Raw genomic sequence first — 14141 nt, forward strand, 5'->3', positions numbered from 1 at the left:
AGCTTGCAGAATTGCTATATACTTTCACTAGTTTAGCAAACAGCGAAGAGAGTACTTCACAAGAAACATTTTAAGAAGTTTGTGATCGAACTTTTAACCACGTGCGAAAAGACTTCTAAAAGAGAATGCTTGACAGAATGCGGTTGGTGCGGACAAAGACTCGTGCCCAGTCGTTATTTACGTGTTTTGGGGAAGGATATACGAGCTTATTTTCTGGTAACTGTTCACTGAAACGTTGCTGAAAACGAACCGACAGGATATTTCGGGTTTTTTGATGGTTTTCTAGCACCTGCGTTCACTCTTGTAAAGCAAATGGAAGAACAAGTGAGTGAGCTTTACGAGAATGCTCCAGTAAAGAAATGACAAACCTATGCATTAGGTCCAGAAATATAAAAAGAAATGAAGTCGTTGTCTTCTTAAACGCTGCAATATACAGTGGAACCTGGATTTAACGAACCTCTGTATAATGAAGTCCTCGGTATAATGAAAGACATTTGTCGCCCTAGTAATAGTAAAATATATGGAAAAGAACCTCGATACGACGATACTTGGTTATAGCCAACATATTTTGCCAGTCCCTTGGCTCTTCGTTATGTCAAGGCAGGGGCGTAGCGAGGATTTTTCAAAGAGGGGAGGGGGGGCACACTATGTCGTTTTCGCCACCAGTTGTAGCTTGTTTGCTAAAAAAAGGCTTACAAAAGGAGGGGTTAAGGGCACCCCAGGACCACCCCCCCCCCCCCAAGCTACGCCCCTGTCGAGGTTCCACTGTAGTTCATTATATGTTATTCGGATATGACAAGTCAGGCTTGGGAAATTCGAAATAGGACGAGAATCTCCTATCTATATTTAGTTTGCATATGTGGTAAAAGTATGGAAAAAGTAAGGAAGGCTGTAGTAGGAATGTGTTAGTGCAGAAAAACATCCATACCCCGCTACTACTTCCCAAACCCCCAAAGCACGTGATTATCGTGCCATCGTCGATTTCGAAGAGCTCCGTTTTCAAAATGTTTTTCGTCGAAACTGAAACGCAAAACCGGCGTTTTCAAATTCCTCCGGGTTGAAGAGCGTTTTCGAAAAGCTCCGTTTTGTGACGTGGTAGGCCTAACCGTAGAAATAAAGCTGCGTTTTTTCATACCCGGGGAGGACTCCCTATAATGGCCTCTGCGGGGAGGCTTCGCCCGAAAGGGTTACCTTTTTCGGGTTTCAGGGATATAGAAGGGTAGGAATTTCATGAGTTGAGGTATATTGAAGGGTTGGGAAGTCTGTCATTTAGGTATTAATATTTTAGAGGATCCTTAATAAAATATTTCGCACATACACTCCTTATGGCTGTGTATCATTATATAAAAGAACTACATGAAAATATGGTAAGAAGACCAGTTACAGCAGTTATAATACAGTGTTCGTAAGTAGGTATGTGAAGGGGCTACCTTTTTTCAATGAAAGTTTTACGAACGAGGTACCTTTTTCGGTCAAAATGGTATATAACCTCGGGGCGGAGCCGTTAGATTACCTTTATTTACACAATAAAAATAAACCTTATGCGAAAGTGCTAGTGGCAAGGCTGACCGTAGAATGTCACAAGTTTCTCGACCTCTCTTTTTACAAACGCACTAACCATAAGCCTTCGCGTACTAGGCTCGCATGAGTTCTCTGTTCCGTGTCGACAAAATATTGATTTATGTCAATACCGATTATCCCAAATTACATTATTATTTAATCTGTGTGATTTGAAATTTCTATTAAAAGGGGTCCCGTCATTTAGTATCCTCTCCAAAGAGACAGTCATTTTATCCACGAAAAAAGTTCTTCAAGTTGATGTACAAGGCAACACTGTCCTCTGCCAACCTCGTTCCCAGGCTCTGTCTCTCGCTCTGGGAGGGCGGGAAGATGAGAGACCCTGGGAACGAGGTTGATCCCCAGCCAGAGTATTGAATTATTAAAAGAGAGGAGGAGAGCGGTGAAAAATCAGAGGTCTAACTGTGTGAAAAAAAAAAGAGGGAAAAAATGTAACTTAAAATAAGCTGTATTTTGGCTTTACCCTTTCAATGCCCGTAGAGTGCAAAAAGAAATACTAGTAACTTACTGTCTTCCTTGTTTATGCATTATACAATAAGGATTCATATTTGCAGTCGTCTTGTCGTCCGAGACAATAGAAAAACTCGTCCGGACGAGTTTAGTTTGACTCTACTAAAGCAAAAAAAAAACCTTTCTTAAATTTTCTTATGGGATCCCTGCATTCTGACCCCTTCTCATCCCTTTAAAATGTTTAGAAAACAGAGAAAGATTTACAGCTTTCTTTCGCGATAAGACTTCGATAAAATTATCAATTTGATCTGTCATTTTGAATGATGTGGTATCCTCCATGAATGAAATCATTGCAGGCTTATTGAATTTCATTTTGTCAACCTTTGATGCTCTGTTCTGGATCTGCATCCGCGAAAGCACGTGGCGCGATCGCATCAGCTGTTTTGATCAGGATGTGGCGTTCACTAATGTTAACACTATCAATTTATTTGCAACCTTAACTTTGCATTTCAATACCCGACAGACACGAATGGAATTTCCTTCGTCTGATGCTTGCTTGGAAGACTTAACGCATGTTAAGGATAAAAAACACCAACAAAGTGATACGTTTAGATAGCTATATTCATCGCCACTTTTAATTTATTCTTACCATTGCAGACTTTCATCGTTTGGAGAACACAGTACAGGGAGGAACAAACTAGCACTGAAAACCAATCAACTGGTTTCTGCGGAAATTAACGTTTGTTCAAAGTAAGTGGTAAATTTTGTATTCTCTTTAATCCTCTTACTGTCAGGGAAAACTAACATCTAAGTTTTTCGAAATAACTTTGAAATAAATGTATAAATGTCGTGTCAGTCAGATTGGAAAGTTATATTTAAAGCTTGTGAGTCAAAGGGTATTAAAATCTTGAGTATCAAGGGATTGATGGTTTTTATGAGCAAAAAACAACGAAATTCTAAGACAATTAGACCTCAGTTAGTTTTTGAGACATTTACACAACATCACAAAATAGATAACAGCTACTTTTAAAAATCACAGCTACTACTAAAAATAACACACAAATTGCACTAAGTGTTATTTTACCGGCACTAGACATTAAGTCTTCCAACAAGGGAAAGTCCCTGATTTTATGCTCGCCTGGCAACATTGTTTCAAACGAACCAGTTTTACAGTTGTAATATTACTCTGTTTTTTTGTGTTAACTTCCCTGGCGTTCTTTGAATATTTGTTTGTTTGGGATATTAATGAATGAATGAGTTGCCAGTAATCGGATACCCGTGTTTGCGAAAAGAATTCTGGGATCGTCAGGGGGCAAACATTGCAAGTCGCTAGAAGGAAATGTATGGCGAAAAGCTGTTTCGACGCCCAAAAACATTGTTTTGGGGAGAGATCAACGCTTTTTCGCCTTTGTTTTATCGCAAATGGATTTTGGCAATGTTGATACATGGAAAATGTAAGTTTTTGTTTGAATAACCGTGAAATAAGTGATAAAATTTACCGATAAACGCCCTTTTGCTTGCGTGAGGTTTATTGTGAAATACGTTCAAGAGAATATTCAAATTTCAATACACGCCTGATCTCGAGAGGCTACCCGGAACAAATGGTAGAAGAGACCCTCCGAGAAGTTAAATATTAAGACAGAAAAGAAGCTCTAAAACAGAAATCGAAAATTGCAGAAGGAACTACTGCCCTTTGTGTCGGGCAATTTCACTCAACCGTCAATACCAAACTTTGGAAAGCATAATCACGCACAAATGGCACTTTCAAATACAAATACTCAGAGATATATTCAGGGAGCTACCCTTGATCTGTTATAGAAAAGGAAAATCACTGAAATACGTGCTTGTAAAAGCAAAACAAAGGTTTTGAGCAACACTAGTAGCCACACAGCATGAGTCGCGCGGACTCATTTGTCATTAAATCAACCCCAGACAGTACAATGATCGCCACCGGGCTTATTTCCAGTATCATTTGTATGACTGAGCTTTCAAATAAGCCAAAAGTAGCCTGTACACAACTTAAAAGGCTTTACGGGGTTATTTCCTCTCGATTTACACCTAATTAATTTTGTAATATTTTCAGACCATTACGCGATGTAGATTTCACAATAAACTTCACGCAAGCAACGGAGTTTATCGGTAGATTTTGTCACATATTTCACGGTTATTCAAAGAAAAACTTACATATTCCACATATCAACATTGCCCAAATCCATTTGCGATAAAAACGACGACGAAAAAGCGTTGATCTCTCTCAAAAATCGTTTTCTTGTACCTCGAAACAACTTTTCGCCATACATTTCCTTCTAGCGACCAGCAATGTTTGCCCCCTGACGATCCCAGAGTTCTTCGCGCAAACACGGGTATCCGATTACTGGCAACTCATTCATTCATCTCATTTCTCATTTTTATCGTACACTGCATGTGTTTAACGCAACAAACTTGGTTAGTTAAGTTACTAAGCTGACTTGCTCTTGCCAGCTTCATTACATTCTCATGCTTTCTTTTTTAAAATCAGTTTCTATTTGTGGCAGTGAAACTCAGTTAACTTTCATAATATTCGGTCTGCCGCCTTAATGTGTTGTGAACAATCTCTTGTAATTAGGACGTTGATCTATTGCTAAAACTGTCATCGGATAAATTCTTATGACGGCTACAGAGGTATACAGGAATTAACTGTCGAAAGTTAACTGAAGTATGAAGAGCGAGTCACTCTTAAGTTTAATATTGCTTCATAAGCACTTTCACTTTCGTTTCATGTGACGTTGAAGCTTTCACATCTATTCGCAGGTGTTTGGTAAAGAAGAAAAAGTATTACTACTCGGTGCTGTTTTGCACATTTGTTGTTCAGAGGTATTTTAATCCTAGTACTTTGCTTTCGCGCTCTCAAGTCTCACTGGATTTCCTAAGATAACGATTTTGGCCTTGATCGTCGCCCCACGGCACGAAAACAATCAATCAATCATCTCGGGGGAGATTGCTATATTTGGATAGCTATATTCATGGCCATATTTCATTTTCTCAGAGGTTACGTTATTACACAGGAATTAACTGTCAAAAGTTAACTTAGAAGTATGAAGAGTCACTCTTAAGTTTAGCACTTTCACTTCCCTTTGATCTGACGTTGAAGCCTTCAGGTTTATTCAAAGGTGTTTGGTAAAGAAGAGGGAAGGAAAAAGTAGCGGTTACTTCGTTATGATTTGAGCCGAAACATCAGAAGGTAGAAACTCTGTCATTTGCTTAACAGTTTGGCAACAACTTTGCATTTTTCAAGAATGCATGTCTGAATAAATGGTCGCTCGGTTGCACTTAGCTTTGTTTTAAGCACTTTAGAAGTCTAAGTGTGATTTAAGAAGGTTGTATTAACGTCAATGTTCATCGGATTTGTTCTTGCAGACTTTGATAGTTTTAAGAAACAACGGGAGAACAATTCAGCAAAACCAATTAAACAGTTAGGACATCAGAGTTTGTTCCAGGTATTTTGCACATTTGTTGTTCAGAGGCATTTTAATCCTACTACTTTGCTTTCGCGCTCTCAAGTCTCACTGGCTTTCCTAAGATATTTATATTGGCCTTGATCGTCGCCCTTTGGCATGAAAAAAATCAATCCATCAGGTCAGGAGAGATTGCACGTCTTATAATCATTTTGTTTAAAGATTAAACTTTCTCGTTTTTCAGCCTGCACAGGTAATGAAACTCACTTTAACACAATAATTGATTGCCGGCTGTTCAATGTTTTGTGATCAAGCTCAAATTATTTTTGCGTAGTTTCGGCAAGCTCTCCATCAAGAGCTTTCGGTTCCGAATCTTTCTATTTATTGGCATTTTTAGTAAAGCCAATGTGGTCACTGAACTACATGGGAAACATTGTTAAAACTGGTACTGAAGTCTTCGAATCCGGGAAGAAGGAAAATGCAATTTGAGTAGAAACTTTTAAAGGAAACAACTTAATCATTTATTTATTTGCAACCTTAACTTTGCATTTCAATACCTGAACACGAATGGAATTTCCTTCGTCTGATGCTTGCTTGGAAGACTTAAGGCATGCTAGAGATAAAAACTCGAACAAAGTGATACGTTTAGATAGCTATATTCATCGCCTCTTTTCATTTATTCCTACGATTGCAGATTTTGATCGTTTGGAGAACACAGAGAGGAACAAACTAGCACTGAAAACCAATCAACTGAGTTTCTGCGGAAATTAACGTCTGTTCAAGTAAGTAGTAAATTTTGTATTCTTTTTAATCCCTCTTACTGTCAAGGAAAACTAACATGTAATTTTTCCGAAATAACTTTCAAACAAATGTAATAAATGTAATATCAGTTAGATAGGAAAGTTACATTTAAAACTTGTGAGGGAAAGGGTATTAAATGAGCATCGCGTGATTGATGGCTCATGTTTTTATAAGCACAAGAAAACGAAATTCTAAAACTGAATTAATCGTCAGTTTGTTTACGAGACATTTACACAACATCACAATATAGATCACAGCTACTTGAAATAGCACACAAATTTCGCTGTGTTTTTCTACTGGCACTAGACATAAAGTCTTCCAACAAGGCAAAGTCCCTGATTTTATGCTTGCCTGGCAACATTGTTTCAAACGAATCAGTTTTAATACTTCTCTGTTTTTTTGGTTTTAACTTCACCGCTGGCCTTCTTTGAATATTTATTTGGGATATTAATTAACCCCCGGCATTCAAACATTCAATCTATCAAGATAATTCATCATAATTCAAAGCCCTTCATATTTTTTTTTATCGTAGACTGCATTTGTTTAACGCAAACTTGGCATTTAAGTTGTTAAGACTTGCTATTCCCAGCTTCATTACATTCTCAGGCTTTCTTTTTTTAAAATCAAAGTTTCTATTTCTGGGAGAGAAAGTCAATTAACATTAATAATCTTCAGTAGATACGTTTGCCGCCTTAATGTGTTGTGAACAATCTCTTGTCACTGGGACGTTGATTTATTGCTGAAACTATCATCGGATAGTTGTAACGGCAACAGAGTTCAGGTCACTATACAGGAATTAACTGTCAAAAGTTGACTGAAGTATGAAGAGCGAGTCTTAAGTTCAATATTGATTCATAAGCACTTTCACTTTTCTTTGATAAGACGTTGAAGCTTTCAGATCTATTCACAGGTGTTTGGCAAAGAAGAAAAAGGAAGAACATACATAAACTTTATTAATGTGTCTTAACATCTAGCCGATGGGGAAAAAAACCCTCTACTAATTGGGGACACTACATATAATTAACGACCTGCTAACTATTTCCTAATGAACTATTAAAAAAAGCCCAACAATATAATTAACCATATAATATAGTTAAAAACCAACAAACTATTTTCTAATAACAATCAGCTAACGAGATAAATTATTAAAAAGAATTAAGAATTACAAAGGATGCAGTTGGAACAATTGTCATCTTCTACCATTACACTTAAATCAAATTTACGGATACGACTTTTAAAACTAAATAGTGATGGGAGGGTTCTAATTTCGCTTGGTAGCTTATTCCACAACTTTGGTCCCATGGCCAGGTAGGTGAGCGAATGTTTACCATATTTCTTGGTCCTAAATCTGGGAATAGCGAACTCCGCCACCCTTAAGTTGTAAGGCGAGCGATGGCATTCCTCATAAGATTGGTGTTAGCCATTTTCGGGTCCCCCCGCTGTTTCATACATTTGATGGTCATCCGCGTATATAGAGAGATGCGAAGTAATTACATATGTCAGATCGTTCTGAAAGATGTTCCATAACAATGGGCCAAGGGCCGATCCTTGTGGAAAACCCCTATCACTCCTCTTCCATTCACTTCTAAAAGCTCCCAGTTTCACTCGGCTCAGTCGATCACACAGGTAGGATCGAAGTAGATCACGCAGTTCGTCATGAAATCCATACGATTTTAATTTGCTGATCATTAAGGAAGGATGGAGCGAGTGAAAAGCCTTACTCAAGTCAGTAGACAAGATTTTAACAGTTCGCTGGTTATCACGTGCTGAGTTCCATGCTTCAGTAAGACTTATCAGTGTTCTTTCACAACTATGACATGTACGGTATGCCCTGATTCGAGGATCCAAACGGCTGTCAAATTGCTTTGAAATCTGGTCGCTGAGTAGCTGCTGAAATACCACTGGAAGGACAGTTATTGGTCAATAGTCCCCACTATCTTGTAGATCCTCTTTCTTAAAGACGGTTGTCTATTTCCCCCTTTTCCAGTTGGTTGGCCATTGACGATTTGTAATACATGAATTGTACAGATTCGCCACTGGTATAGCGAGTTTCTCCGCTCCATACTTCAGTACTCTGGCTGGCCGATTGTCGTACCCAGATGCTTTTCTGCTATTAGGTGACTCCAGAGCATTTATGACTTGTACTTGGTTTGCTGGATTGGACTTGATCATTGGTTCTGAACTATTCGCCGTTTGTATTCGCAAGACACAAGTCACTCTCCGAGGAGTTTCTTAAGTTGACATCTCCGATATCGCTTGCTATCGTTGCAAAGTGATCCGCTAATATTTCCGCAACAGTTTCTTGCTCGCTAATGATCTGGCCGTCAACTTTTAAGTTAATATCAGTCCTCATGACCCCTTTCCTAGATCCAAGAAACGGTTTAGAAGTTTGGAAAAAATTTCTTGGGTTTTCTTTAAGGTCAGAAGTCTTTTTATTCCAGTATTGCCGTATAGCAATTCTTCTTTGTCTGACTGCCTCATTGCGACATTTCATCTTCTCTTCCCTGTTTTACTGTGTCCTTTCATTGAGATACATCTTAAAAGCTCTTCTCTTTGCTCGGATGGTATTCTTCCATGCGGTAGGTTGTCATATAGGTACGTCTTTATCCTGTACTCGCTTCTTTTTCTGGGGGAAACATTCGTTTACAATGTCTCGCATGATTGTATTCCAATAATACGTCTTGTCCTCAACATCATCAAACAGGTTTCCGACGTGCCCAGGTACCGTCATCAGTAGATTTTCATATTTCACCGGATCAAAGTTTTTGTAGCGCCCGAAATGGATGATTTTGCGTGAGTGTTTCCTCGCTTTTTCTTTCACTATACCATAGATGAGCATATGATCACTTAGGGCAGGGTCAAAAACTCCTCCTCTGGTTGATTGGTGAGCAGTACATCGATAAGCGTGGCTGTTGTTGTTGTTGTTCCGTTTCTATCCAATCTAGTTGGCTGCTTTATGAGGCATTCAAAGCCCTGCACCATTTCGAAATCCAGGAGTAATTTGCCTTCTTTTCTCTGAGGCCTTAGCGTGTCTGGGTTAAGGTCACCAATGACAGTCACCGAGTCTCTTTGAAGTTACCCCCAAGTACAATGGTTCAGTGGTTCAGTTCTTCCTCTAACAATTGCTGGTAATTTTTTTCCACTAATAGTCTAAGCGGTCGGTAAAGACCAATTATTATCATGTTTATCTTCCCAATTTTCACGTCCAACACGATTGGCTCTATACACTGGTAGAGACGATCACGTTTTAATCTCCTACATGGGACTACGGTGGAGATGAGAGCCGAAATACTACCGCCGCCTTTTTTCCTGTCATTACGATATAATGAATAACCAGGCAGGCTAAATTGATCGTTTGGATAGGTGGAGTCGATCTTTGTTTCACTTATGGGTAAAATCTGCGCTTTCAGGGCTTTAAGAGGCTGTCTCTGTAAGAACCGACCACTGATTTTACTTCGAAAATTCGATTTTTTTCATAAGCTGGGATTTCGAAGCCCTTACCTAGCCAATCACTAAAATGAGCTTTGTTTCATTAAAAATTCCAATTGAAGTTTTCTAGGAATGGTTGAAGTTCGGTCCGCTCGACACAAGTTTCATGCCCGCCGAAACTGGAAAAATAGCACATATTGCCGGCGCTCTAAAAAAATAATATTCGCTCAAACGGTGATTCGGGGAGCCAAGGAAGGATTGATAAATGCCACGCCCATTTTGTGTTTACAACAAGTGAGTTAGTTCCCAATCTTCCCATTAACGGGAAAGATTGGGAACTAAATCAGTTGTTATAAACACAAAATGGGCGTGGCATTTATCAATCCTTCCTTGGCTTCCCGAATCACCGTTTACTGTTCATACATGTATGCGTGCCGAGAGTTGTCCAACAGAGTGCTTCTACAAACTTTTCAAGAGGAGTCTACATAATTAAACCGGCTTCGAGGAAAACATGGTCAGTGATATAAAGAACATCGAAGTATGTGACGGTCACGCTCGACACAAATGAGGAATGTATAAATCTACTTTATATACAAACCTACAGTTGGAAGGAAAAGCTGGCAGTTTTAATGCTTCCTAGGTTTCAAGGATCGCTACAAAGGACCAAAACTTTAATCTTGAAGCCAGGTAAGAGATTTACGGGAATTTATCGCAGCACTTTACGAAGGCGAGTGTGTTAGTTACTCACTGGAATATTTTCAAAATTTCTTGAACTTAAAGCGGTCGTTAGTTTTGAAAACCTAGTGGGCAGACAAATTTTATTATTGTTTTAAATTAAGGGACATTTATACTTTCTATTCATGTAGTTCAGCAGTTTCAAACAGGTGCCACATTTTTAAAACGTGCCTTCAAAGTAGAGCTATTTTCGCGTTTGGTTCAAAACTCGATTTAACGGGTAGAAAATCTTCTTTTAACCGTTGAAGAAACAACATTGAATTATAATTGCAATATGGCTAAACAAACTGCTATGATATATCTATAGTTGAAAAAAGGAATTGGGACTTTTGAGCGAATATTATTTTTTTAGAGCGCCGGCAATATGTGCTATTTTTCCAGTTTCGGCGGGCATGAAACTTGTGTCGAGCGGACCGAACCTCGATCAATCCTAGAAAACTTCAATTGGAATTTTTAATGAAACAAAACTCATTTTAGTGATTGACTAGGTAAGGGCTTCGAAATCCCAGCTTATGAGAAAAATCAAATTTTCGAAGTAAAATCAGTGGTCGGTTCTTACAGAGACACCCTCTTAATCATGTGAGTCAATTCAAATTTATTTTGTGCGCTGTTGATGTTCAAATGACACAGCATTGTTCCTTGTACATTTGTTGTCCCTCGAGCTTCAATCTTCTTGGGTCGTGTGGATCGATCTGCATAATTTCCTTCGATTGTCGCCTCAAGATTTGCATAAACGTCAGTGAAATTGAAATCAATTTCGTCAATGTTAGCTTGTTCAAAGAAGGAATCCGAGAAATTAAATGGAGAGCAGCAACTCCAGCAGTTCCAGCTTTCTGCCTAAGCGCACATTTGTTTGGTCAATCCTACACGTTTCCAATGAGCCTGTTGTGAACATTCTGAACACTCCAGGATCCGTTTCGTGTTCTGGCCGATGACCCGTTCACATTATAAGCAACATTTTGCTCTTACTTTAGTCTGGTTCTGTTTTGGTCCAGGATTTGGACAACCTCCTGAGAGTAGTATCCAGCAGTCAGGATTAAACGAAGCTTTCGTGTTGTTGTAGTAAAAAAGCCTTCGCTGGAAAAATTTCCTTTTAAACATTCGAAGCGTCCAGCGAGTCGTTTTAGGATCCAAAATTGTCCACAAATTAGCCACTTTTGTCTCTGTCGCTGTCTCTGTCTTGTTCTTGTGACCAAATCCTACATCACCAATGCCACCATCTTCTGTTTTCCACCGCCACAATACGATTAAGAGAAGGCAACAAGCGAATACTATGCCACGTGAAATCAGACGTCCGACCGCCATGCTCACTCAGTATTACTACTCGGTGCTGTTTTAATCCGAAACGTCAGAAGATAGTAACTTTGTCATTTGCTTAACAATTTGGCAGCAACTATGCATTTTTCAAGAATGCATGTCTGAATAATTGGTCGCTCGTCTACTGTTTGTTTTGAATACTTCAGAAGTCTAAGAATGCATCTATTTCTCCAAAGTGTGATTTTAAGGAAGATTGTATTAATGTCAACGTTAATTGGATTTGTTTTTACAGACTCTGATAGTTTTAAGAAACAACGGGAGAGCAAATCAGCAAAACCAATTAAACAGTTTCTACAACAGGTTCTGTTCCAGGTATTTTGCACATCTGTTGTTCCGAGACATTTTAGTCCTACTACTTTGCTTTCGCGCTCTCAAGTCTCACTGGCTTTCCTAAGATATTTATTTTGGCCTTGATCGTCGCCCCACGGCAGGAAAACAATCAATCCATCATCTCGGGTGAGATTGCACATCTTTCAATCCGCAACCTGCACTGGTAATGAAACTCAGTTTAACATAATTACTTATTGTGCTCGGCTGATCAATCAATTTTATGATCAAGATCTAACCATTTTGCGTAGCTTTGACAAGCTTTCCATCAAGAGCTTTCGGAGCTGAAGCTCTCTGTTCATTGACATTTTTAGTAAAGCTAACATGTTCACATTACTGATTACCATTCAGTGGATAAAGTCAAGAAATTGTGATCTTATAGAAAGTAGATAGAGAAGACACTTCTCCAAGTTTTAGGTTTGTGCGTTTTCCCAGCCTGCAGATATTTGTCGAAATGTTTCGCAGAAATTTACAGAGCCCAGTATGGAAACGCCATGTTGGTGTTCCTCTGTGGTGCACCAATATGGCGGCGGGAAAATAGTGTAAACATTTGGAACTTACATTGGCTATCAAGGCGACTGATTATCTGTACTGAGCGACCAAACATTTGCATAAGCACTTTTTCTAATGATCTGACTTCTGAAAAAGTTAAAAATTAGATAGGTATATGTTTTTCGACAAATGCGATTGTTGCTTTTTGTCACGCACCGCCAAAAACTCTGAAATTCAAAATACGCTGGTTTCCAAACGAAGCACACTACTAAGCTGTAACATTGTAAACAGATATAAATTTACCCCCTCTTATCCTCCTCCCTTAGAAAATGATGACGTCACATGAAAACGATCTATAGTTTCGTCTGCGACTCTGAGGATCGTTTGCGCTCGGAATAGTCAGATGGCTTCCAGCTTATCCCAAATTCGTGTCTCATGCAGTACCTTGACAATGCTAAGCTTTCCACCAGAGATAGAGAAGAATGTACAGGCCATGAAAATCTCTAGGTTTTTACAGTAGCGGCGAACCCGAGATCGAAGAAATCCTCAATGGCTCCCCGGCTTTAGGGTCGCACAGATCAGCCCACTTCTTTGGTCTTATTCTCGTTTCTGGTCGAGTTTCATCGAGATAGAGGTATTGAATGAAGAGGAATACGCTATCCTACGCATCCTGTATTGTTACAGCCTCCAACAACACATCTTCCTTGCATTCTGCAACGATTTTGACTCACACTATCGCATGTTCGCATATATTCTTATCAGAAACAAAATATTGTTTTTGCGAAATGACGTCAGAAGCCAGCTCGTCCCATTCTCCACTATTACTCAGTCGTGAACATGGAAAAGGGCAATTTTACAAACTTTGAAAATTCATACCAAATTAACGAAAATAGCTACAACTATAATTTTTTCGCAGTGGTGATCATGAGAAAAAGGAAATTTATATTAGCGAAAAAAAAAATAGGGGGTTAATGGCACTTTAAGCCATGCTAAGGATAGCAAAATTCCAACTTAGTGAAACTTTTAGGTAGCTATATTCATGGCCACCATCGGGAAGTGATTTTTCAAGTTTGTGAGTGAAAGGGAAGAATAGCTTGAGTATGACAAGATGGTTGGGTTTGTATGAGCACAAGAAAACGGTATTCAATAATAATTATCTAGTCTTTAGTTTGTTTATGAGACATTTACACAACATCACAAAACACATCACAGCTACCTGGAATATAATACACAAATGCGAGCAAACGTTATTTATTAGTTCTAGACATAAGTTTACCATCGAGGGAAAGCCCTTAATTTTATGCTTGCTTGGCAACATTGTTTCGAAGGAATTTTAATCACTTTGTTTTCTTGTTCTAACGTCTTTGAATATTCATGTGGGACCTTAATTATCCCCCGGCATCAAAAATGTTGGCAATCTCTATTTTGACCAAGGTAGTTGAAGTTACTTTCCGTATCGGAAACTTTAAAATTCAGCAAACTTTGTCAAGTTACTAAGACCTGCTCTTGCCATCTTAATTATTATCTTTCTTTTCGAGATCAGACTTTTTATTTACGTCAAATTGCGTTCAGTAAGAA

The 14141-nt window shown here is 38.8% G+C and overlaps 1 pseudogene across 1 annotated transcript in view; it reads left to right on the plus strand.

The window, feature by feature from the left end:
- Positions 1-5143: 5143 nt before the first annotated feature.
- LOC149107169 (uncharacterized) overlaps positions 5144-14141 on the plus strand; it is a 34092-nt pseudogene continuing 25094 nt past the window's right edge. The window contains exons 1-3 of the transcript XR_016209315.1: positions 5144-5248; positions 5425-5504; positions 6157-6244. The product of XR_016209315.1 is annotated as an uncharacterized LOC149107169 (transcript). The remainder of the gene's footprint in view (positions 5249-5424; positions 5505-6156; positions 6245-14141) is intronic.

The sequence above is a fragment of the Orbicella faveolata genome, unplaced genomic scaffold, assembly GCF_042242905.1.
Source record: "Orbicella faveolata isolate gen_17 unplaced genomic scaffold, um_ofav_v1 contig_27, whole genome shotgun sequence".
NCBI classification, from domain to species: domain Eukaryota; kingdom Metazoa; phylum Cnidaria; class Anthozoa; order Scleractinia; family Merulinidae; genus Orbicella; species Orbicella faveolata.